The 23,374-nt window shown below is 49.9% G+C and overlaps 2 long non-coding RNA genes across 2 annotated transcripts; both read left to right on the top strand.

The window, feature by feature from the left end:
- Positions 1–1,719: 1,719 nt before the first annotated feature.
- LOC121133304 lies at positions 1,720–5,153 on the top strand. Its single transcript, XR_005870126.1, has 2 exons — positions 1,720–1,920; positions 3,354–5,153. It is a non-coding gene; the product is annotated as an uncharacterized LOC121133304 (long non-coding RNA).
- Positions 5,154–9,277: 4,124 nt separating this feature from the next.
- LOC121133347 lies at positions 9,278–22,698 on the top strand. The gene is made up of 5 exons (XR_005870184.1): positions 9,278–9,512; positions 18,687–19,350; positions 20,496–20,590; positions 20,686–20,822; positions 21,755–22,698. It is a non-coding gene; the product is annotated as an uncharacterized LOC121133347 (long non-coding RNA).
- The last annotated feature ends 676 nt before the right edge of the window (positions 22,699–23,374 follow it).

Below are 23,374 nucleotides of genomic sequence, written 5' to 3' on the forward strand. Positions count from 1 at the left end.
TTGGGATTTTCTGGAGGCAGGAAACTTGTCTGGGTGATTGTCTTGGCTGTTTGTCCCCACGGGTGCTAGGGGCATAATCATTTGATGAATGAATGCATGGATGGATGAATGAATGAAAGCTCCAACTCTGCCTTTGCTGAGCTTCTGGCTATTTTGAAATGTCTTATGTAACCAGGAGCTTGGTGACCCTGTTTGCACTTCTCATTCCAAGGATTTTCGACGCGCTTGGGCCATTTATAACCGAAGCTCATTTAGTCCAGGTGACTCCTCTTCTCCCTAGTGAGGCCCTGCAGGGGTGCACAGTAGGTCCACTGCACACTCACACGCGACTGGGATAGAGTCAGGCCAGGCCACCTGACTGTATTCTGATTATCTCAGTGACTTTAAGTGAGTCAGCATTACCTCGGGTCATTTACAGTTCTCATCAGAAAAGATAATGAGGTGTGTACAGATGGTCTCTAAGATTCTACTTGACTTTCGAAGACCAGAATGGAATTCACCAGCTCAAGGCATTGCTGTGGACAGGAGTTGAGATGGGTGACGGAATGGAGAGGGTAGCAAAAGGGGCCTCAGGGAAAGTCACAGGAGTCTTTCTGCTGGGGCCTCAGGGATAGAACTCTGCAAGATTCTGAGTAAGGTTTGGTTTTGGAAGTCCAGGCTATACCTGGGGCTGTGACCATGAGACACATAATCTAAAGGTTGTGGCTGCCCTCTCTAGTTCAGCTGTCTGACCCCCTGAGACAGTCTGCAGTCTTGGCGGTATGTGAAAGAATGCTCTTTGGGGGAACGTGTCCTTAGTTCGTGAGTCTCTAAGGAATCTGCATCCCCAACACTGAGGAACTCATGTGTAGAAGGCTGGGCTGACCTCATAGGATGAGTTAAAAGAGGAAGGTGAGCCGAGGGAGCCCCCGCTTCTGTCTCCCTGACTTCCACGGACCTTCATCTCTTATCAGTGACCTGCAGAAACATTCACCACCAAAATAAAGAAGGCTGCCCTTATGTCGCAAATGTTACCTCCTTGTAGCAGTCCTGCACAGGTGCTTCTCCATTTTTCAGTGACGCCTGGGAGTGGCAGAGAGTGGAGTCAGACTGCTGGCTGGGGAATTCCGGGGCTTCCCTTTGAAGTATCCAGCAGGAGGACAATCCGGCAAGGCTGACGCCCTTCCCCCACTCCTCCACAGCATGAGTCTGGGGTGCCGGGAGGAGTGTCTCCTGCCTGCAGGTGCTGTTGATTCTAGAGCAGGGTAGACACAAGAGGAAACGCAGTGCCCAGGCAGGACTCCCGGCTGCTTCCAGGCCTGCTGCACAAGGGGTACTTGGGGCTGTGGGAGTGAGCATTGGGGCATTCTCGGAGGTGGAGGCATCCTAAACATGGGTAATCCCTGAACAATGGAGTGTTTATAGCATTGTCTGCGACTGCAACGCAAGTGTGTGTTCCCTGATGGACTTTGGGCTTTACTGCAGGCCTCAGGCTTGGGAGACTTTTTGGAATGTGCCCCTTGCCTTCTAGGGCCACCTTTGGCCTCGGCTGCTGTTTACCTTCCTCTTGGAGTCTCTTTGCCGCCCCCCCTCCCCTTTGGCAGACTGAGCCAGTGCCAGGAAATTGTTGGTCAAAGGTGAGGTCACTAAGAGCCTAGAAAAACAACAGGTCACCATTAACCTTGTCTGCCTGCCAGGTGTCTTCTGCTTCACCCAAACTCCTCCCTCTCTCCCTCTTCTTGTTCCTGGAGAAGAGATCCTGGCAGATTTGGGGGTGTGCCTGGGGTGGAGAAATCCTGTAGGACTGACCGACTTGAGACAGGAGACACTCCTCACTACAATTTCTGGCTTGTGAGCTACAATCTGACTTCGAGGCCACCAGAGTTTAGATACTGGCTACCCAGTAAGAACAATTATGCTCATTTGTCAACATATTATCAGGTCAGACTTTTGATAATGTCAAAAGTTTTTATGGATGGGTGGATGGATGGGTGGATGATGGATGGATGGGTAGATGATGGATGGATGGATGGATGGATGGATGGATGGGTGGATGATGGATGGATGGGTAGATGATGGATGGACAGGTGGATGGGTGGATAGATGGATGGATTAGTGGATGGGTAGATAGATGGATGGATGGATGGATGGATGGATGGATTAGTGGATGGGTGGATGGATGGATGAATGGATATGTGGGTGGATGATGGATGAATGGATGGGTGGGTGGGTGGATGGATGGATGGATGGATTAGTGGATGGGTGGGTGGATGGATGGATGGATGGGTGGGTGTTGGATGGACAGGTGGGTGGATGATTGAGTTAGGTTGATAGGTGCATGAGTGGACCTATGCAGGAGCAGATGGGTAGATGGATGGGTGTGTGTTTGTGGATGCATACATGAATGCTTCAGTGGACTGGTGGGATGGATAGGTGGATGTATGGTTGGATGAATAGGCAGATGTGGATAGTTGGGTGTTTGGATCGTTGGGTGAGTAGATAAGCAGATGTGTGGAAGGTATAGATGGTTAGTTGGTAGGAAAGGTAAATGAGTGTGTGAGTGGGTAGATGGGTGGATGTATGATAGGTGGATGGGTTGCTTAACAGACTGATGAATGAATATGAACTGCTGGGTGGTGGATTGGATGGGTGGGTGGATATGTGATAGGAAGATGGATGGTTGAAAGGATAAATGAATGATTGGGTGAGTGGTAGATGGGTGAACTGGTGGCTAGATGTATGTTTGGATTGTTGGACAGGTGGATGAGTGAGGATGGATGGATTGATGGTCAGTGGGTTGGTAGATTGGAAGATAGGAAGATGGAAGGCTGGGAGGATAAGTGGTTGGGTATATGGGTAGACTGGTAGGTAGCTGGATAGGGTGTCAATGATGGGTGGATGGCTAGGTAGGTATTTTGGTGGATAAGTGGATGGATGGGACTAATGCCCTGGCTCTATAGTTGAGAACTCACATCCTCTGGAAACCCCCTTAAGAATATTCTATTGTATATATATTCCCACGTCCATCTTTGGTGTGTTAATATGATTTTGGTTTCTTTACTGATCCTCTTAGATGGTTTCAGATGACTGTGTTCAATCACAGCCAAAACAGAGACCAAGCCTTCTAACGCTCACCCCAGAATGCACAGTGGGATGCTGATCAGCCTGTGGGATCTGGACCGAAGGGACAGGGGAGGGGGCAGCTTATTTTTTACAAGATGATTCATTCTTTGTGTGTGTGTGTGTGTGGAAACTAAGCTCTCCATCCCCCTTGGCAAATCCCAAATGCTGTGCCTCAGGCCTGGGATTTCCTTCTATGCAGATCTGGTCATTCAAAACAGTTGACGCTCATTTGTTTATTCTCTCCAAAACAGATCGCTGTGTGCCTCCAACATGTCAGACTCCAAGCCTGATCTGACTCTAAGGTGAAGGTGGTGTCAGAGATATCGGGGCGGCACCCAAGCACTTAGGATTCCAGAGAAGAACTCTCAGAGAGGCAGCGGCACCTGAATACCTTGACAAATCCTTATTTGACCTTTTGTGGGGAGAGCTTGAGTTCATCTCGGTTTGTCAAGGCCTGCCTGGTGACCCTCTCATGTGCCTTCTCCAGCCCTGCTCCCATAGTTGTCAGAATCACGAATACTGACTCACCATGAGAGGTCCTTTCCCTGGAGACAGATGTGCAGGGCTCAGAGCCGGAGCAAGGCACAGTTAAGGCTCCGCCACACCCCTGGGGGCTGAGCCTACCTGTACTCTCTCATTGATTGCCTACCTGTCTGTCAGTCCCTTTGCTAGCCCAGAGCTCTTTTTTGTCACCTAGCACCTGGGAGTCTGGGGTGGATACTTAGCATAGCTGGGATGTCCCTCCTTGACAAGGCTCCCCTTTTCACAGTGACTGGAAACATGCCCAGGCTGAGAGCCTTGTTGGAGAGAGGGAAGGTGTGAGCATGGCCTGGTCAGTGGGCAGAGAGGGTGTCCAGGGAGAGCTCATGACTCTGGAACTGTGGAAAGCTGGGTTACACCCACCCTCCTTTGCAGGGCAACCGTGTAGAGGCAGTAGGATGAAGAGTCTATACAGCTGCCCTTCCTCTCGGAGTGGGCCTCAAGCCTTCCCAGCAGGGCTCTCAGGCCCTGTTGCCCCACCAGCCTCAAGGCACAAAGTCCAGTGGGGTGATTTTGTCATCTCTTCCCATGGCAGCCTTAAAGGGCCAGTGCTTTCCAGAGGGTTAATAATTACCTGTTAGGTCACCAGCAGCCCCAGAAGGTGGTATCCGTGAAGATGAGTGTGTGGGTGGGTATAAGGAGGTGACAGAGCAGTCGCCTGGCCCTAGGCAAGGCTGGAGGCTTCCTTGGAATTCATCCCCTCAGGGGCTATCTCTACCCCAGAGCTGTGCTCTCTGGCCGTGAGCCATGAAGAGGATTTCGTGTGTTTAATGGCAGAGAGCCCAGAGAACTTGTGAGCTCCGAGGGAGAGTAAAGTCTAGGGTGCCGCCCCTCACTCTGACAAGAGAGCAATCCAAAGAAAAATCGTGCCAGGCCTGGGATGCGCACCATGGAAGGGTGATGCCCAGGCAAGTGGGGTTGTATCTTAGGGCCCGAGGAAAGTAGGCATTGCTACTTACAGCCTGCATTCACACCATCGCTAGGCTCGGAGGTCCCCTGTCTCCCGCTCACCTCACAGGCTCCTCTTTTCCCTGCTCTCCATCTCCGGTCCTTAGCCTTAGGAAGCAGGGTGACAAGGACTAATAGTGCTGGGCATGTTATGTAGCCCATACAGTAGGTTTGTGGAGAAGGTATTCCTCTCAACGCTTTGGTCACTGTGATGAGCCCTGTCCTTCCCATGTCCCCAACAGGACCGGCTCGGTTGACCTTCCAGTGAGCTTTTGAGGGCTATCACATCCAGCCCACATCCCCTTCTCTTCCTCCTCGTAAGAATCTGGCCGCTCTGAGCTCATCCAGTCTGGACCATCAGCCCCTGCCTGGCCTGCTATGTCCATAGCCTCTCTGTAGTCAGACCAAGGCCTCTGACAGCCCTGGAGGAGGGGAGGGGATGGAGAGGGTGACATGAACAAGAAGGCGGGCACGAGAAGGATGTCAGTCTCAGGCCCTTTCCTGCTTTTGATCGAGAGAGTTCATCACAACGTCTGAGTGTTCAAATAAAAATATTGCTGCAAGCTGGGTGTGATGGCGCACGCCTTTAATCCCAGCACTCGGAGGCAGACACAAGCAGATCTTTGTGAGTTCAAGGCCAGCCTGGCCTACATGGCAAGTCCAGGATAGCCAGGGCCACATGGTGAGACCTTGTCTGAAAAAACAGACAAAGCTTTCCTAGAGTTAGGTGTCCTGTCTGGAGCACACTTATCCCAGCGCTAAGACTGAGGCAGGGGTGTATTGACAATGAGTTTTGAGACCAGTCTGGGTTTCATAGCAAGATTCTGTCTCAAAATAGCTAACTAAGTAGCGAAATCAATAAACAACTAAATAAATAAAACATTTCTCCCTCAATTCCAAGAGTGGCTTCTATCTCCCTAGCACAAGCCAGGACACCAAGGTTACCCAGGATAAAATTCATGCCCTCAGGCTTACACTTGGCTATCTCCCCAACTTCTGATGCATGTGTGCGCCTGTGGGTACTTGTGCATATGTATCCGGTGGGGGTGGAGCAGAGGTTGTTGCATCCTTGATCATTCTCATCCCACCCCACCAGTGTGTGTGTGTGTGTGTGTGTGTGTGTGTGTGTGTGTAGACTAGAGATCAGTGTTGGGTATCTTTTTCTCAATCGCTTTTTTCTTTTAAAACATTGATTAATTATTAACTAACGTATAAGTGCATATACGTTCCCAGGATCAAACTCAAGTTGTCAGACAGTGGCAAGGGTCCCACATCAGCTGAACCATCTCACCAGTCCTCCATCTTTATTTTCTTATTTATTTAGATACAGGGTCTCACGATGTAGTCCTGGCTGACCTGGAACTCTCTTTGCAGACCAGGCTGGCCTTGAATACACAGAGATCTGCCTGCCTCTGCCTCCCAAGGGCTGAAATTAAAGGCATGCACCACCACCATGCCTGGCTTCAATTTTATTTTTTCTGTGGAGTCTCTCATTGGACCTGAAGCTCTTCCTTCTGCCAACGATCTTCAAGGATCTGCCTGTGTATCGGTGCCTCTCTCCACGAGCTTTTTGTTTAGGTTATTGGGATTTGAACTCAGGTCCTCATGCTTGCATGGCAGGTATTTTCTGAGCCATCTTTCCAGCCTCTATTTTTCAAATGGTGTTCACCTCTTGTCTTCCCAGCTGGGAACACACAGTTTTGATGGGCTTGGAAGGGCAGGTTTTATTGGCCCCACTAGGCAGGTGAGGAATGGGTTCCCCAAGTGGGGATGTTACATCCACCGCCGGGTGTAATTACTGAAGCCAGCTCTTTCTCAGGCTTTCCCTGGTGTTGGCTTGTCCCTTGCCTCAGTCTTGTCCCTGCCCCAGGGAGTTGTCTCCTTTGAGCCTGTCTGGTTTTGGAGTTACAGTTTGCCCTTCGCTTAAAAACAGTCTTTTTTATTGTGGTTAAGTACACATAACAAAATTTGCCAGGATAACCATTTTCAAGTGCATGGTACCAGTGGTAATCAGCATGTTCATACTGTGTTAACCCTTATTGTCCGTCCTCCATTTCCAGAACTCTCCGTCTTATGAAACTGAAACTTTACCCATTCAACACACCTCTCCTGCAGCCCTGGAAACCCTCTGCCCTTCCGTTTGCCTCTGATCCCCACTAGTCCAGTTCCAGTTGTGGAAGCGCTCAATATTGCCTGCGTGTGAGCAGCTTGCATTTGTGGCGCACTGCCCTCAAGGCTGCCCTGAGTAGTGGCTGGAGTTGGAAGTCCACGCCTTTTAAGGCCGAGGAACATTTCCCTGTATGGAACGAACCAAGGGTTGCTTATCCGTGCATTCTTCTGTGGACACTGGAGTTTCATCTACTTTTCTACAATTGTGGATGATATTGACTGAACCCAGGTGAATATACAAACATCTCACTGAGATCTTGATTCTAATTCTTGGGAGCCATAGAGGCCAGGAATGGATTTCCCGAGTTACTTGGCGGTTCTGTTTTGAGTGATAACCACCACACTGCTTCCATGAAGGGTACCATCTCACTTTCTTACCATTTGCATGCAGGGTCTGATTCCACAGACTCACACCAGTGCTTGTTTGGGGCCAGCAGCCACTTATTCACCTCACAAAGGCTTTGGATACGCATTTTCCTGATGACTAGGAATAGCCAAGACCTTTACATCTTCTTCGGAGAAATGTCTCTCAAGTCTTTTGCTTGTCTTTGAATGAATTTCATTTATTTCTTGTCTTGTTGAGATTTAGGAGTTTTCTCTATGGGGTCAGTGAAATGATTCAGTGGGTTTAAAAAAAAAGTTTTCTAGTCATGCAAGCCTGAGGTCCGGAGTTCAATCCCTGGGACCTACGTAAAAGTGAAAGGGAACATCAAGCTTGCAGTCCTCTGACTTCACATCACACCATGACATGTGCTCCCCGTCACAGAATTCTGTCTTCAAAATCAATCCTTCATCTGCCATGTGATTTGTAAGGTAACCTCTTCTCCCCTTCTCTTTCAGGGTCTCCTGTAGCCTAGACTTACTTCAAATTCAGTATGTTCAATATGACCTTGAATTCCTGTCTTTCTGCCTCCAACTCCTGAGTGCTGGGGTCACAGGCAGCATCATACCCTGCTTGCCCATGTCCCCCTATTGTTTGAGTTGCCTTTCTGCTCTATTGATGGTGACAATTTGTCTTTTATTGACTGATTTGTTTTTATTTTTTGTCTGTGAATGTTTACCTGCATGTATGTGCTTGTATGTGATTTCCTGGTGACATAGAGGCCAGAAAAGACTGTCAGATCTCCTGGAACTGGAGTTACAGTCAACTGTGAGCCTCCAGGTGGGTGCTGGGAATTGAACCTGTGTTCTCTGCAAGAGCAGCCAGTGCCTTTAATATCTGAGCCATCTCTCCAGCCCTCTATTGACATCAGTGTAGTTCCTTCCCTTGAAACTCAAAGCATCTCACGTGGTTTCTAGATAAGTCTTCTTATGAGTGACATCTTTGTGCTTGGATGAGGTCACTCACTGGTCAGAGAGCTTCTTGGATCAAGACCCCAGCCTCACTGATGGTGTATTTCCAGTCCCAGCAAGATGCTCAGTTTGGTTTCACAGTGAACTTAACCTAAGTTTGAAGAGTGGTCATCTAGGGCTTCCATAGCCAGGGGGGATGGGCATTCAGGGACCCACTATCACTAGATGGGAGCCTTATTCCCTCGCCATGTGGTGTTGGGCAGGCTACTCACCCTTTCTGTGTTTCCAGGTCTACCATCTTTGAAATCAGAGTGGTAATAATATATAGTTTAGAATGTTGACTTCAAGATCAAATGACTCGTAAAATTCTGAGAACAGGGCTCAGCACATCATAAACATGATGTTGGTGCTGGCTGTTATTGTTATAATTTCATTATAGTGTCAGCTCTTTGGAGACAGAGAACACATTGCTTGTGTCTCTGTCACCCTGGCACCCGGCACAGTGCAGATGCAGGGTCAGCCCTCCGCTGATTCTTGTTGCTTGAATGAAATTGTCTTTTATGGGGCGGGCTGATCTCCTCCCTCCGCCCAAGGCATCTCTCCCATCGCAGTCCTGGCCACTTCTGCTCACTGCACAGTTGGGCCTGCCCCCCCCCCCCACTGCACACTGGTCTCCAGGCAGCAAACTGCCACCTTCAGCTCCACAGACCATCCTCTGGCAGGGCTGGCTTGGGGACTGGGCAGGCTGTGGCAGCAGGTCTGTAACCTCAGGTCTGACCACACCTCGTCCCTGTAAATAGTCACCTCTCAAGGGATGGACCTGGGTGGAGATGACAGGTCAGGGGGTGGGAACAGATACTCTCGTTTTCTTTCTTCTCCATGGCCCCATCTCACCCCGAGCCTGAGGTTGATGGCCTCAGGGCTGCTCAGCCTTGGTGTCTGCCCTGGCAGGGATCTGCTGACTGGTTCCCTTAATTCCTGGGGTTCAGAGAGAAGAGAAGCTACCAAGATCCTCAGAGGTGGAGGGATGCTGGCTTTGATTGACTGCCTTTGTTTTGTTTTGGGAGGATGACCTTCTTATTTGCCTGCCTCAACTTCCCAAGAGTGGGATCCAACCTAGGGCTTGGTGCATGCCAGGCAAGCACTCTACCAACCGAGCTGTGTCCCCAGCCTCTCAGACAGGATTCTCCATTGGTTCCTTGGCCTTGTCACCGGGAGAGCAGCAGAAATCAAGCTCTAAATCCAGGACAGAGGACATCTTTGCTCTCTCCTCACGTCCCACGGCAATGGGAGACTCTTTTGTGGGCTGCCCCAATGCCCTGCAGCCGCAGTCATTGCTACCAGAGCCAGCTGTGCCTCAGAGGTGCCAGGCCTACACAGGCCCAAGCAGTCAGCTACGCACTCTGTCCAGGCTCAGAGGCTCAGTGCTCCTTGGGTTCCTGATGTCCCCTGACGTCACCGTAAGTCCCATGACTTGCCAGGCAGGATCAGGAAGGACATTGTCCTTGTAGACTTTGGACTTGCCTTGGAGGATCTGTCAGTGTAGCAGGTGGTGACAGGTGGCCATGCACCGTCGGGAGGCTTGGAGGGCAGCCTGAGCTAGGGGTGGGGGACATCTTCTTGCAGGGCTGGCCTGGGTGTAGGTAGAGTGAGTCACTTCTTTAGTGGTGGGGAGAGAAGGCAGGACATAGACCCAGGTTTGTGTGGGAGTGGAGGAGGCTGGGACCCGCGTCTCACATCCAGATGCTACCATCTTCCCCTAAGTTGGTGTCTGAGCTGTGTCAGCATGCACTAGGGGATAAGCTTGTGTGGAAGCCTGTGGTTTGGGGTGTAAGAGGATTGTGTGCTGTGTGGGAAATGTGGATACTTGCGTGTGTGTGTGTGTGTGTGTGTGTGTGAGTGTGTGTGTGATACTTTCTCATGACTATGTCTGTGTTAAACCTGAGGTGGGCTGTCTAAGAGAGGATGTAGGGTGCTGCCTGGGATTGGGGACAGTGTGGGCCCTCTTGAGAATGTGGGTAAGTGGCTTGCCTGGGGCTCTGAGGGGATGGGTGTTGAGTGAGGTGCTGAGCTTGGGGCCTGGGGAGCGAGTAGAGGTCAGGGTAGAGAGTGACCACAAAATTACAATGTCCCTTCATCTCTATTTTAATTTAACCTCAGCCTCTGCCAGGACTCATGTTGCTGGGTAACTGGGGGAGGGGGCAGAATTTGGGACCTCTGTTGCCACCCCTGCTGCTGATTATCATCTAAGTGATGATGTCTAGGGAGGAGGAAGGCTGTGTCTCCAGTGGGCAAGGGCAGGCTATTGGGGCGAGAGGAGGTGCGTGTGTGGGTATCCAACTCTTGTCTCTGTGTTTATGATTCTCTGTGTGTGCGCACGTGTGTGTGTGCATGTGTGTGTAAACATGTGTGTGTGTGTGTGTAGAGAGAGAGAGAGAGAGAGAGAGAGAGAGAGAGAGAGAGAGAGAGAGAGAGAGAGAGAGAGAGAGAGAAGACTATGAGAGGAGGAGGTGAGAGTTTGGTATATATATGAATTATAGACGTGTGAACCTTTTCATGTCAGTACTGAGGTATGTCTGTGACAGTCTCCTTGTGTTCTCTCTTATTCTTTAATTTGGGAGAACTGACTGGAGTCACAAGTCACATTATCAAAATTGTGCAACAGACAAAATATTCTAGAGATCAGTTTTAATAGCCATGCAGATAAGTACATAGCTTTCTCTTCGTCTGCCTCTATCTTCCAAGTAATGGGATTCAAGAGTGAACCACTACATCTGCTTGGCTGCTGCTAATTTTTGTTTTTATCTTTTTATGTGGTGTTAGGGACTGAACCCAGGACCTCATGCGTAATAGGCAATCACCCTACAAACTGAGCTATACCCCTAGATCTCTCTCTTTTTTTAAGACAAAGTCTCACTGTGTAGCCCAGGATGTCCTTAAACTTAAGTCTCACTGTGTAGCCCAGGATGTCCTTAAATTTAAGCTTGATATGTAGCTCAATCTGTGCTGGAATTTACAGAGATCCTCTTGTCTTGGCTTTTGAAACTGGGATTATTAAGCAAGCAAATTCATACTTATGGTGCACTGCTTTAATCCCAGCATTCAGGAGGCAGCAACAGGTGAATCTGTGAGTTCAAGGCCAGCCTGATCTACAGAGCGAGTTCCAGGACAGTCAAAGCTGTTACACAGAGAAACCCTGTCACCAGGAAAAAAAAAAGTTATTTCTTCTAATAATTTATTTATTATAACAGTCTTTTGTTATAACAGAAAATACTTTCATTGGTATCATCTGAAAAATTGTATTTATTTAATATTTATTTTTCTCCCTGACTAGGATACAACCCCCCTCCCCCATGTTTGTGTGTGTGTGTGTGTGTGTGTGTGTTGCCTATGTTGGAACCCAGGGCTATGTACAGGCTGAGCAAGTACTCTGCCATTGAGCCACACCCCCAGGCATAGGATATAATCTTTATGAGGGCAGGGATCATTCTTTGTTTGTTGTTACGTTTTCAATGTTGGAAACAATGCTTGGTATGTAGACAGGGCTGGATGGTTTTTGTTTTTGTTTTACAAATTTAAGTGAAAGAGAAAACATTCCCAAGAGAACTTCTTGAAGGATGAGTGGGAATTAATGGGGTCAGGATGGATAAGGACTGTTCTAAGTGGCAGGGACAGTGCCAAGGTCCTGAGGCAGGAAGGGACAGAGTGCATCCTGCCGGCTGCCGATGAGGCTGGAGTGCTCTGTGTGTGTAATGTTTGGAGAATTATGAAATGCTTTTAAACGAAAGAGTGACAGGTTGGATTCACGTCTTTCGTCCTCTGCTGCTGGAGGAGCCTGCGTCCTCGGGCGAAGGCAGGAACACAGGCAGCAGGGTCGGGTGTAAGGAAGGTCTCAGGGCACGGCTCAGGAGAGTCCTGTGGCGAGGGTGGAGGTCTTCGGGCTCCAGTGACGGACTGGGCAGAAGAGGGAGATGTGGAGGATGGCTCTGAGGTTTCTAGCTGGCTTCAGTGGTTGGCACCATGGAGCATCATTATGTCACCGTCTTGCGGGTCCGGAATTAGAGTTTATGCTGGTGCCGGGCACTTAGCTGACCAATGGTGCATCCCACGTCAGATCCATGGTCCTCTGGGGTAGATCAGAAGGCAGTCCACAAGGCAATGGAGACTCCCAGTGGGACTTGATTGGCACACACACACACACACACACACACACACACACACACACCATCAAGACTTGCCATTAGCTGGCTAGAATGGGGTTCACACATCGAAAGTCAGCACACCCAGGAGAGACTGTGCACACACACGCTCACTGTAGCAATATTCACCACAGCCAAGTAAATGGCATCAGCTCAGCCATCCATCAGTGCATACACAATATGAACACACTATGAAAGGTTCAGGCATTATGCTGGCCTGCCCCGGTCACCTGGCAGAATGCAATCAGGCAGCACTCTGGTCAGCCCAGGGTTCCATGAGTGCAGCCTGCACGCAGGTGCAAAGGACCCCTTTAGGAGTCAGACCCTGCCCTCTTACGATCTCTTACCTCTCTATGCTCCCTTCCTCTCCATTCTCTTACACTCTGAATTCTCTTTCTCTCTTCCCACTTCTTCTGGTTTCTCATGCCTGTCTCCCCCGTCTCGCTCGCCCGCCGCTGTAATAAACCAGGTTAAAGTGCTCTCCTTGGCTCGTGCTGTATCGCGCCGGCCCCGGTTCCATCTCGCGCCTTTCGCCTTTCCTTTTTCTAGTTTTTAAACTTTTACAAAAGAACAACACTATGGAGTTTTAACTCAGCTGCAGTGAGGACTGAAATCATGTCTTTTTTGGGAAACGAGATGGAGCTGGGAGTCATCGAGCTAAGTGGAATAAGCCGGACCCAGAAAGACAGACAGAACAGAGTTTTCTTCCATATGCAGAACCTAGATTTTAAAAGAATTTGGCAAACTAGAAGAGGGTGATTTGGGGAGATGAGAGGGAGTCAGCAAGGGTACAGGGGTGGGGGAAGAAAGGATAATGAGGAGGTGTGACTACAATCAGAGCACAGTATACACGTTTACAAAAATCTCACGCCTGGTAGCGGCGCACACCTTTAATCTCAGGACTCAGGAGGCAGAGGCGGGCGGATCTCTGTATATTAGCCAGGTCGATAGAATGAGTTCCAGGACAAGCAGGGTTACATAGAGAAACCCTGCCTCGAAAACCAAACCAACAAACCAGCAAGATAATCATCGTCATCTCATAATGAGGGCCCATGAGACGGCTCCGTGGATACAGAAGCGTTTTCTACCAAGCCTGAAGACCGAGCTTGACTCCAGGGCCCCACATGCGGAGGGAGAGAATGGCTGGGTCCTTTTCTGACTTCCGCACACGTGCCTCCCGGTAAAAGAGATGTGATAAAAATCTTGCCGTGTGTTCCAAGGTTTTGTGTAATTCCTAGGCACCAGTAAAACCCTCTAGGGAAGGAACAGGAACACAGAGAGGGGTTCATCATGGCGTGAGTGTACCTCAGGGGTACACCCTTGAGTTTGTGCCTAGCTTGTGTGAGGTCCTGGGTGTGGCTCATCAAAAACAACACAATGTAGACTTTTTACTTTCTTTGTCCGCCTTTGGGTACACTGGTGCACGAAGCCCTTCTGAGCCCTGAATGGTTTTGTTTCCCATGAACCAACCTGAGACTTCCTGGCTTCATTGAGTTCCAGCTTTGGGCTCTGGAGAAGCTGTCTGAGAGGCTGAGAGGCGTCTCAGGGCCTGCCAGCTCCACCCTCCACCGGCGCCATACGCTGCCCCCCCCCATCAATTCCAGGCCTAACTCAATTGTTTCTGTGGTCTGCCATTGCTAAACCCTTCATGGAATGCTGGTTGGATTTAACTTCTTTCTCTCTTTAGAAAAAGGAAAAATCTACACCTAGTCCTATTTCATTTCCATTGTTGTTAAATTACACAGTGACAGTTACAAATAGGTTGAGGGACAGAAGCAATGACTTTGGGACACACTTGAAGCCTAATGGGCAGGGACATTGGAGAGCACCTGGGGGGCCCTGCCTCGGGACCACATGGAGGTGGGCCGTTATCCGTAGGCTTGGGGGAGGAGGTTCAAGGTTATCCTGAGAGCCCCTAGGCAAAGTCACCTATCAAAGTAGGCAACTTGGTGAACAGCTGTCCCTGAGTGACACTTTGTAGGTCTTCCTTCAGCATTTGGTAATCAATACAAAGTGCTACCAGTGGTGTGCGGACTCAGCATTGATTAGATCTGAAAAGTACGTTTTGTTCCTTAAGTAGCTACATCTATTATTTAATGAGTAAGACTCAGTTCCGTTCATTCCAGAACTATCTCTCCAGCAGAGCCCTGGGAAGAGATGAGGTGGGGCTGGTGGGAGGGGCTCACTACAGGTCTCTCTGCTCCCTGGGGGTCTGTACTTGGCTGAGCCTAGGGGATGGGCATGAAAGCAGGGGCTTTTGAATGGCTTTTATTTGTTTATTTATTTATCTTTTGAATGGCTTTTATTTGTTTATGTATTTATTTTGGTGTGTGTGTGTGTGAGTGTGTGTGTGTGTGTGTGTGTGTGTGTGTGAGTGTGTTGTTGCTGCTGCATTTTTGAGATAGGGTCTCATGTACTCCAGGTTGGTCTTGAACTTACTAAATTCCTAAGGATGACCTTGAACTACTAATTCTGTTTCTTTTATCTCCCGAGTGTTGAGATTATAGGTATGTACCACCATGCCTGGCTGGAGCTCCTATTATTATTTTTAATTAAATTTATGTGTGTGGGTGCGTTGCCTGTACGAACGTTTGTGTACCATGCACGTGCCTGGTGCCCACCAAGGCCAGAAAAGGGTGCTGGATCTCTGAAATTGGAGTTATAGAACCGTCTAGTAAGTGCTGAGAATGGAACCCAATTCCTCGGGTTCTTAACTGCTGGGCCAACTCTCCATCCCTAGAACTCAGGTTCTTAACTGCTGGGCCAACTCTCCATCCCTAGAACTCAGGTTCTTAACTGCTGGGCCATCCCTCCATCCCTAGAACTTCTCTTCTTAAAGATGGTGAGATTCCCAGAGAAGTAGAAAACTAAACCAACATGCCAAGAGGGAGGAGCCTTGAGGCTGCAGTTCCTGCGGTGTGTCCCCCTTTCTGGCCACAGGTATCGAGAGGACATGATGGTGTCGTCTCAGCATAGCCGAGCTGAGTTCTCCACAGTGAGAACTCCCCGGGAGAGGGTGGGGAAGCAGGTGGAGAAAGAGGGGCCAGCTGGCTAAGCTGTAGAGACAGGAAAGCTGGGACACCATGGAACCTGTCCCCTTGACTCACAATCGTCAGGGGGAGGTTCATCCCCTGAGCCTTCATTTATGGAATGTGTGTCAGGTCTGTCTCTAGCTGTGGAAACAGACTTCTTTTGGGGGGGGGGTAGTCTCACATTACAGCTCAGGCTGGCCTGGAACTTACTATGTAGTCCTAGGTGGGACTCAAACTCCTGCCTCAGACTTTGAAGTTCTGGGATTGCAGCGTGGGCTGCCAAGCTTAGCTCTGAGGTGGTTTGCACATGACCTCCCATGACAGTGGAGACATCTGCTTTCATCAAGTTCACACAGCAGGAAGTCTGGAGGTGCGAGACAAGATTTGGTGGAAGGGTGTTGAACTGGAGAGGTAGCTCAGCAACCAAGAGCATGTACTGCTCCCCGAGATCTCTGAGTTCAATTCCCAGCACCCACACTGAGCAATTCACAACCACCTCTAACTCAGTTTCAGGGGATCCAACAGCTTCTTCTGGACTTCACTGGCACCTGTTCACATGTATCTTTTAAAAACTGTTTTAATAAACCTTTAAAAATTGTTTAAGTTTTTTTTCCCCTTCCTGCCATGCCATGCTAACTCAGTGGGAAGCCTTGTTGCCTAATGGTCTCAAGATGGCTGCCGTGGACCCTGCTACAATTTTGCTCAAGGCAGAAAGGGGAAGGCCAAGGAGAGCGTGGACCTTATCACTTACCAGGAAAGAAAGGCATTTCTCAGGAGCCCCGTCAGAAATGCCTTCAGCTTTCTCATTTGCCAGAGAAGAGAGGAAGGCTAAAGGGAGGCGGGAAGACCGTCAGGTGGGAACAGGATGCACATGAGTATTTAGAAGAAGATTCCTCCTGAGCCTGGGTGCATTGTCAACTGGACAGGGGGCATGGAGAAAGGGACAGGAGAACAGCAGCTGAGAAGAGCGAGTGATGTCTGCCCTGCACGTGATAAGAGCAAAGAGAAGCCTAGCACTCAAAGAGAAACTAGGAGAATCGAGTCAGCCTGACTGGGGGTGGAACTCACCGAAACTTTCTTGGAAAAGGTGACCAACCCCAAGCAAGGTCCTGGACAAGGCCAGCTGATGCACAGCAGAATCAAAAGCAGAGAGCTGTGCATTACACAGCGTGCCTGGGAATGCCTGTGATAGATATTTAGTTAAAGCGGGGAGGCAGAGCGATGGAGAATGAGACATGTGGCGTGGCTGAGGCATAGGAGAAGAGTCTGGGAGAAGCTGGTTTTGGTTGTTTGCTTGGTTTTTGAGACAGGATCTCATATAGTCCAGGTTGACTTCAAACTTGCTGTATTACTTAGGCTGGCCTTGAACTCCTGATCCTCCTGCTTCTTCTGAGCACTGGGATTCCAGGCAGACACCACACACCCGACCAACTGTAGCATTTTACCCTGTATTGTTCTAAATGGGTTCCAGCCATGGAGGGGCAGAGTTCACTGTGCCTTAAGGACAGCTGGCTTCATGCTGGAGGGGTGAGCTTTGAGGGGTGCAGCCTCGAGAGGGAGTCCAGCCAAGCAGTCTCTGTGGTCTCTACCTGAGAGCTGCTGAGGGTCTGGAGTAAGACTTTCCAAAGTCAGATGCAGATGTTTTGATACCAATGTAGGCAGGATTCCAAGGCACAGACTTCTGCGACAGACAGATACCTCAAGAAGGCTGAGGTGCTCTAAAAAATGCACATTTGACTGTGAAATCATACACAGATTATTTTGTGTCCCAGAAAGAGAAGAGGTGGCCAAAGAAATCTGTGAGTGGCAGGTAGTTCTTAGCCAGACTGTGTGAAGAAGACTTGAACAGAGAGAGTGTGTCCTGGCTGGTTTTACGTCAATTTGACACAGTCTAGAGTCATCTGAGAGGAGGGAGCCTCAGTTAAGAAAGTGCCTCCATAAGACTGGGCTGCGGGCAAGTCTGTAGGGCATTTTCTTAGTGATTGATGGGACCCAGCCATGATGGATGGTGCCATTTCCTGCCTGCTGGCCCTATAAGAAAGCAGGCTGAGCCAGCCATGGGAACAAGCCAGTAAGCAGTGCCCTCCCTGGTTTCTGCCTGTCTCCAGGTTCCAGTCCTGCATGAGTTCCTGTCCTGTCTGTGTTCAGTGATGAACAGTGACGTGGAGGTGTGACCCAAATAAACCCTTTCCTCCCCGTCTTGCTTTGGTCACCGTGTTCCATCACAGCAACAGTGACAGACGTGAGATGTTTGCGTACAAAGGAAACTCAAGAGCAGGTCTGCCCGGTCCGCTCGGTCCCCTCTGAGGACCCTGGGAGCACTGGAGAACGGGAGAGGAGAAGATGAGATTCAGAGTTTTAAAATAAGGATGCTGGAATGTGCCGTCCTGGGCAAGGAGTCTTTGGCTTGGCATAGGAGTGACTGGGGAGCAGGCAGGAAGGCAGGAGGCACTGGGGGACAGCACAGAGTCACCCCGAGTAGTGTCAGAGCAATGCAGGCACAGGACCATTGAGAAACAGGTAACTGGTGTCCACAGAGCAGAACCCACACAGTGCAAAGGCACACGGAGAAGTCCCCTGCCACCCTCCTGTCCCTCTCCTCACTCAGGAGGTGGCCGTGCTTCCTCCTGGTTTGCATTTGTCTGAGACAGGGTCTTGCTGTGTAGGCCAGGCTCAGTTTGAACCCCCCCACCCCTGACTTCTCCTAGATCTGACTCCCAAGTTCTGGGGTTATATCCCGTGTGTGTGTGTGTGTGTGTGTGTGTGTGTGTGTGTGTGTGTGTGTGTGTGTGTGTGGTGGGGGAGACAATGTCAGGGCTTAGTTGGTTTATTTACATAATCCAGGCTAGCCTGGAATTTAGGCTCTCCCAGCCTTGGCAGTACACGCCCCCCCAATTGTGTTGCTCTCAGAGGCGAGCCCCACCACCGCTGGCCTTCCTTACCTTTGAAAAAGAAAAACTGTAGCACATCTTCCATCTTTCCTGCCTTCTGCTGTGTGTCTTCCAGGTTCTTACCTAGAAGCGGGTGTGGTGCCACCCCAGCGTTAGTGCCTGTGGGCTGTAGGGGGCACCTGGCGTGGATACCCTACCATTTATCCAGTCAGCTCCCAGCAGTGTTCAGTCTGACCCTCTTCTCAAGACCCGATACGACACTTGCCTCATGGGCGCATGTGTGTGTGAACATGTGCCTGTGTGTGTACACATGTGTGTATGTGCATGCATGCATCTGTGTGCATTTATGTGCGTGCATGCATGCATGCGTGTTTATGGCTGTGTGTATGTGTATTCACATGTGTGTATGTGCATTGTGTGCCTGTGTATGTGTGTGCGCGCACATGTGGCAGTGAGACATCGATGCTAGCTGTCGAACCTCTCCTCACCTTATTTTTTTTTTTTTGAAACAGGGTCCTTCACTGAACCTGGAGCTCACTGACTGGCAGATTAGTTGGCCAGTAAGTTCCCACCGTAAGCAGTAAGTGTCTGCTTACATCTACAACCCCCACCAGGGTTACAGATGCCCTGGCCTTTCTGTGTGTGCTAGGGACCCAAACGCAGAGCCTCATGCTTGCTCCGTGAGTTTAATGCACACGTTGACCAATGCTAAAGGGCGGTGGAGCTAAGCAGAATCGGCCAGGAAGGCTTCCAGGGTGGAGACTGGGGAGTGAGAGGAGAACCAGGAGACACGTGAAAGCCATGTGAGTAGGGATGCCCATTTGAGACAAGAGGCCCCTCATCCCAGCGCCCTGAGCACCACTTGGTTGGGATGGTGGGGGTGAGAGCTAACCCTGCTACTCCTTATAGTTCTGGTGAGGGTCTTGACATCTCGCTGATCCCATGAGCAGAAACACAAACTTCCAACAAGACTATCAGGACCCAGAAGAAGCACCACAGAGGGTACAATGGCCCCAGTGATTCAAGATGGCATCCGTCAGGCCTTGTATGTGACTCCAGTGCCCGAGTGACCGGTGGGAGGGGTAAAGGTCCCTAGGACGGAAGACTTCGAGACTCACTGACCACACCTTGCATTGGCAGTGATGTAACCATCTGCTGTTACAATGGCAGTGACAGGTAAGGTTAATAGACGTGTCATATCTAGCATAAGGGAGGGAATTGCTCACATTAGCAAGTCCATACAAGGAGAACAGAGGCTCAGCCAGGGGGAGGGGCACACATAGCAGATTCAGGGAGGCTAGGAAGGAGAAAGAGCTATAATACTTGTGTGAATGGGTTCAGGACACACTTAATTTTAAGACCATATCTCCTAGGCATGAAGGGCCAGAGCTGTTTGCTAAAAATGGTGAAACAAGAGTTTCAGATGTCACACAGTGGCTGAACCTTTAACGTGCAAGAGGCCCTAAGTTCAGTCCTCAGAGGTGTGATCCCAGACCTCCAACTCGAGATGCAAGGCAGAGAAAGGAGAACCCCAGCCCTCTGGAAGCCTGCAGCCAGCCAGCCAGTGGGGAGCAGCATCTGAGGCTGTCTCCTGACTCCCACATGTGTGTCAGCAAGATGGCACATACGCCTGGAACCCACATGGTAAAAGGAGAGGATCAGCTCCCTCAAGGTGGCCTCTAGCCAAAGAACCATAGTGTTAGGTTCAGGGGGAAACCCTAACCCAAAGGAGTAAGATTGGGAGAGATGGAAGAGGACACCCAATGCCTTCCCTAGGTCTCCATGAATTGCACACACACACACACTCACACAATACTTTATAAAATAAATTTTTAAGCCGTGCAGTGGTGCACACCTTTAACCTTAGCACTTGGGAAGCAGAAGCAGGTTGGATCTCTATGAGTTCCAGGACAGCTTGGGCTGAACATAGAAACCCTGTCTCAAAGAAACCAAAAGCAAGAAAGGAAGGAAGGGAGGGAGGGAGGGAGGGAGGGAGGGAGAGAGAGAGAGAGAGAGAGAGAGAGAGAGAGAGAGAGAGGGAGGGAGGGAGGGAGGGAGAGAGAGAGAGAGAGAGACAGAGGCTCTGTGGCAAAGATCTTTAATCCCAGCACTCAGGAGGCAGAGGCAGACAGATCTCTGTGACTTTGAGGACAGCCTGGTCTACAGAGGGAAACCTATCTTCAGAAAAGAAGACAAACAACCCCAAAACAACAAAAACACTCACGTGGTGGGGTGAGACTGATTGAATGGAGTTGGTAAGGAAGGAGACTCAAACATTTTTCACATTTGTGGACTTTTTGCTCTGTTTTGTTCTTTGTTAGTATGCCAAGTTACTCCTCAAAAAGGCATGGCCCTCACCTTGCTGCCTCAGAAGACCACCACTGAAGCAAATCACTTGTGATACTCAGTCAAAGCGGTGAGGTTTATAGCGGTGGGTCGCAGCGCTAACTAATCACTCCCAAGCAGAGAGCACGATCTGTTGGCTCTCCATCACCCTCTCCTCCCTTTCAGGACACTCCACCTCCTGGGGCTTTCAGTTTGGTGGCAGGAAGCGGGAAGGGTGCAGCCTTCAAGATAGATTTCCTGTAGTATTCAAAGTCTGTCCAACAAATCCTCGGTGTGAGCCAGCGATCCAACAGATCCACAGTGTAAGCCACGTCTATGTTAGCTTTGCTAGGAACCCTTTATAAGAGTCGACTGTAAAGCTGAGCTTGTAGCTGTGTTAGAATGTGCACTGAGCTTGCACAAGGTCCTAGATGTAGTCGCAGCCCCACAAAAAGCAAAACTAAACCAACATCCCTAAAACATATAGAAGGGGCAACTGAAATTGATATAACTCATGTATGAGTGTGTGTGTTGGGTGTGTGTGTGAGCATGTAAGTGCGAGCTTGGTGAGTGTAGGAGGTCCAGGAAGGCACTGAGTCTCCTCCTCCTCTTTCTTCTGCTCTTTTTCAGTGTGTATACCACCATGCCCTACTGTGTGTAAACCACCATGCCCTACTGTGTGTAAACCACCATGCCCTACTGTGTGTATACCACCAGGCCCTACTGTGTGCATACCACCATACCCTACTGTGTGAATACCATCATGCCCTACTGTGTGTATACCACCATGCCTACTGTGTGTATACCACCATGCCCACTGTGTGTATACCACCAGGCCCTACTGTGTGTATACCACCAGGCCCACTGTGTGTATACCACTAGGCCCTATTGTGTGAATACCTCCAGACCCTACTGTGTGTATACCACCATGCCCTGCTGGGTGTCCTCTTCTGTCTCTCCCTCCCTATTCCTTTGAATTAGAGTCTCTCCCCGAATCTGGAACTCTATGTTTTGGCCTGCAGCCAGCTAGTCCCGTTTATTCTCCTGTCTCTACTCTCCCCCGGGTTAGAGTGGCAGGCAAGTGTGAGACCACACCAAGCTCTTTCTGTAGGTGCTGGGATTTGAACTCAGGTCTTCACGGTTGTTGCAGCAAACCCTTTTAGCTGCTGGCCATGTCTCCAGCGCCAAGTGAAGTAAGTTTTAATGTGTTATATGTTTATCTAACTTAACATACAAAATGTCGCCATTTCGGCAGATGGTATTTGGTGTGTGAAGACTTATGGAGATCACCTCTGCTGATTTTCACGGACAGCCTCCCACTGTGGCCTGTGGGTCACATCAGATCATGTCTCCGTCTGGACTGGCTGTGTAACGCGGACCTGGCTGCTTATCTGTCTTACTACCTCCGTCCCGTGCCTACAGAGCTGGACCTCTGGTGAGGACGGGGTCTTGATGCTGCTGGTCTGCGCCATTGGTACCCGCCTGGCTCTGGAAGGGACTTCAGGAGATCAAGGAGGCAATGTGCTGCGTGTGCACTTCTGTGTGGGAGGGTAGCCAAAGCCTATGTGCGCCAGTGTTTTCAAGCTGTGGTAAATATTAACAGGGCAGTGGGAGCCAGGCCCTCTGGGAGGCCTAGGCTCCCCAGTGGGGAGGAAAGGAGATAAAGCTGTGTACCTTAGATAGGGCTTCCAACCCGGCCTCCGAAGCTGCAGCACCCAGCCTGCCGGGGACATACAGGGAGGACTTCTGTTCCCAGAACCAAGATGCCTCGCCTTGCCGGGAGATTCTCAGAACTCCCAGACCGCAGAAGCACCGCTCGCCTTTGTGTTTCCCGTGCCTCACCCCGCTTCTCCAAGCTCCGCCTCATGGCCCACAGTCTGCACCTCCTGTCTCACTCTCCTCTGGGCACAGTTCATCTGAACTTGAGGGCGCAGGAAACAGATTCCATTCAGATAATTTAAAAAAATCCTCCCACCAGGGTTGGGAGATGTACCTCAGATGGTAGTGTGCGTGTCTAGCACGCAGTTTGCTCTCAAGTACTTCAGAGGCTGGCGTGGTGGTGCATGTCCATGATCCTGGCATTTGGGAGGTAGGGGCAGGAGGACCAGAAGTTCAAGGGAATCCTCTGTTACATAGTCAGTCTGAGGCTAGCCTGGGCTACACGAGCCAAACAAATAAACAAACATCCCACAAAGTAAAGGTCTGTCTTTTAAGTGCCCCTTCCCTCTTAACATGGCGCAGTCACGTTTGCAGCAGGTGTATCTGAAGGCTCGCACTACAACTACATACAAAACAGAATGTGTTCCAACGCGCACAAAACTCTCTCTGAGAAGGGAAAGTAGGAATGCTGTGGGTATTTGCATAAACAAATACTGCAAAGACACAGAGAAACCAAAGCGATTGCGTACATAGTGGCAGAAGCGGAGGACAGGGCGGTACTGGGAAGGGAAAATTCTCAGGGTTTATTAACCTTGAGATTGAGCCGTGCAGATACAGTATCTAGTTTTAAAAAACAGGTGAGACAAAATTGCAATTGTTTCCTTCCTTTTCCTGGTAGATGTGGTATAGTCACTCATTTTCTCACAGCATGTGAGCTTCGATACTGGGCGATATCCTGAATGCCTGTGGGCTCAGTTTGCCAAGCACATCATTGATTTAAGTGACAGGGAAAATAAGTTCTTTCTAGGCAGTTTAGGAGTACCCTTTAGCTTTCCTGTTTATCCTCTGGTTTCCAGTCTGATAAGAAAAACAGATTTCTATTACTTAGTGCCCAGCCTGAAGCAGGCACACAACCAGTCCTCCAGAGCCTCATTCTGAGGGGACCTGGCTGGCCCTTAGGGAGGCCCCCATGTTCTCGCAGGGTCTTTCCAAACCC

This window comes from Mesocricetus auratus, unplaced genomic scaffold, assembly GCF_017639785.1.
Source record: "Mesocricetus auratus isolate SY011 unplaced genomic scaffold, BCM_Maur_2.0 Super-Scaffold_100021, whole genome shotgun sequence".
NCBI classification, from domain to species: Eukaryota; Metazoa; Chordata; class Mammalia; order Rodentia; family Cricetidae; genus Mesocricetus; species Mesocricetus auratus.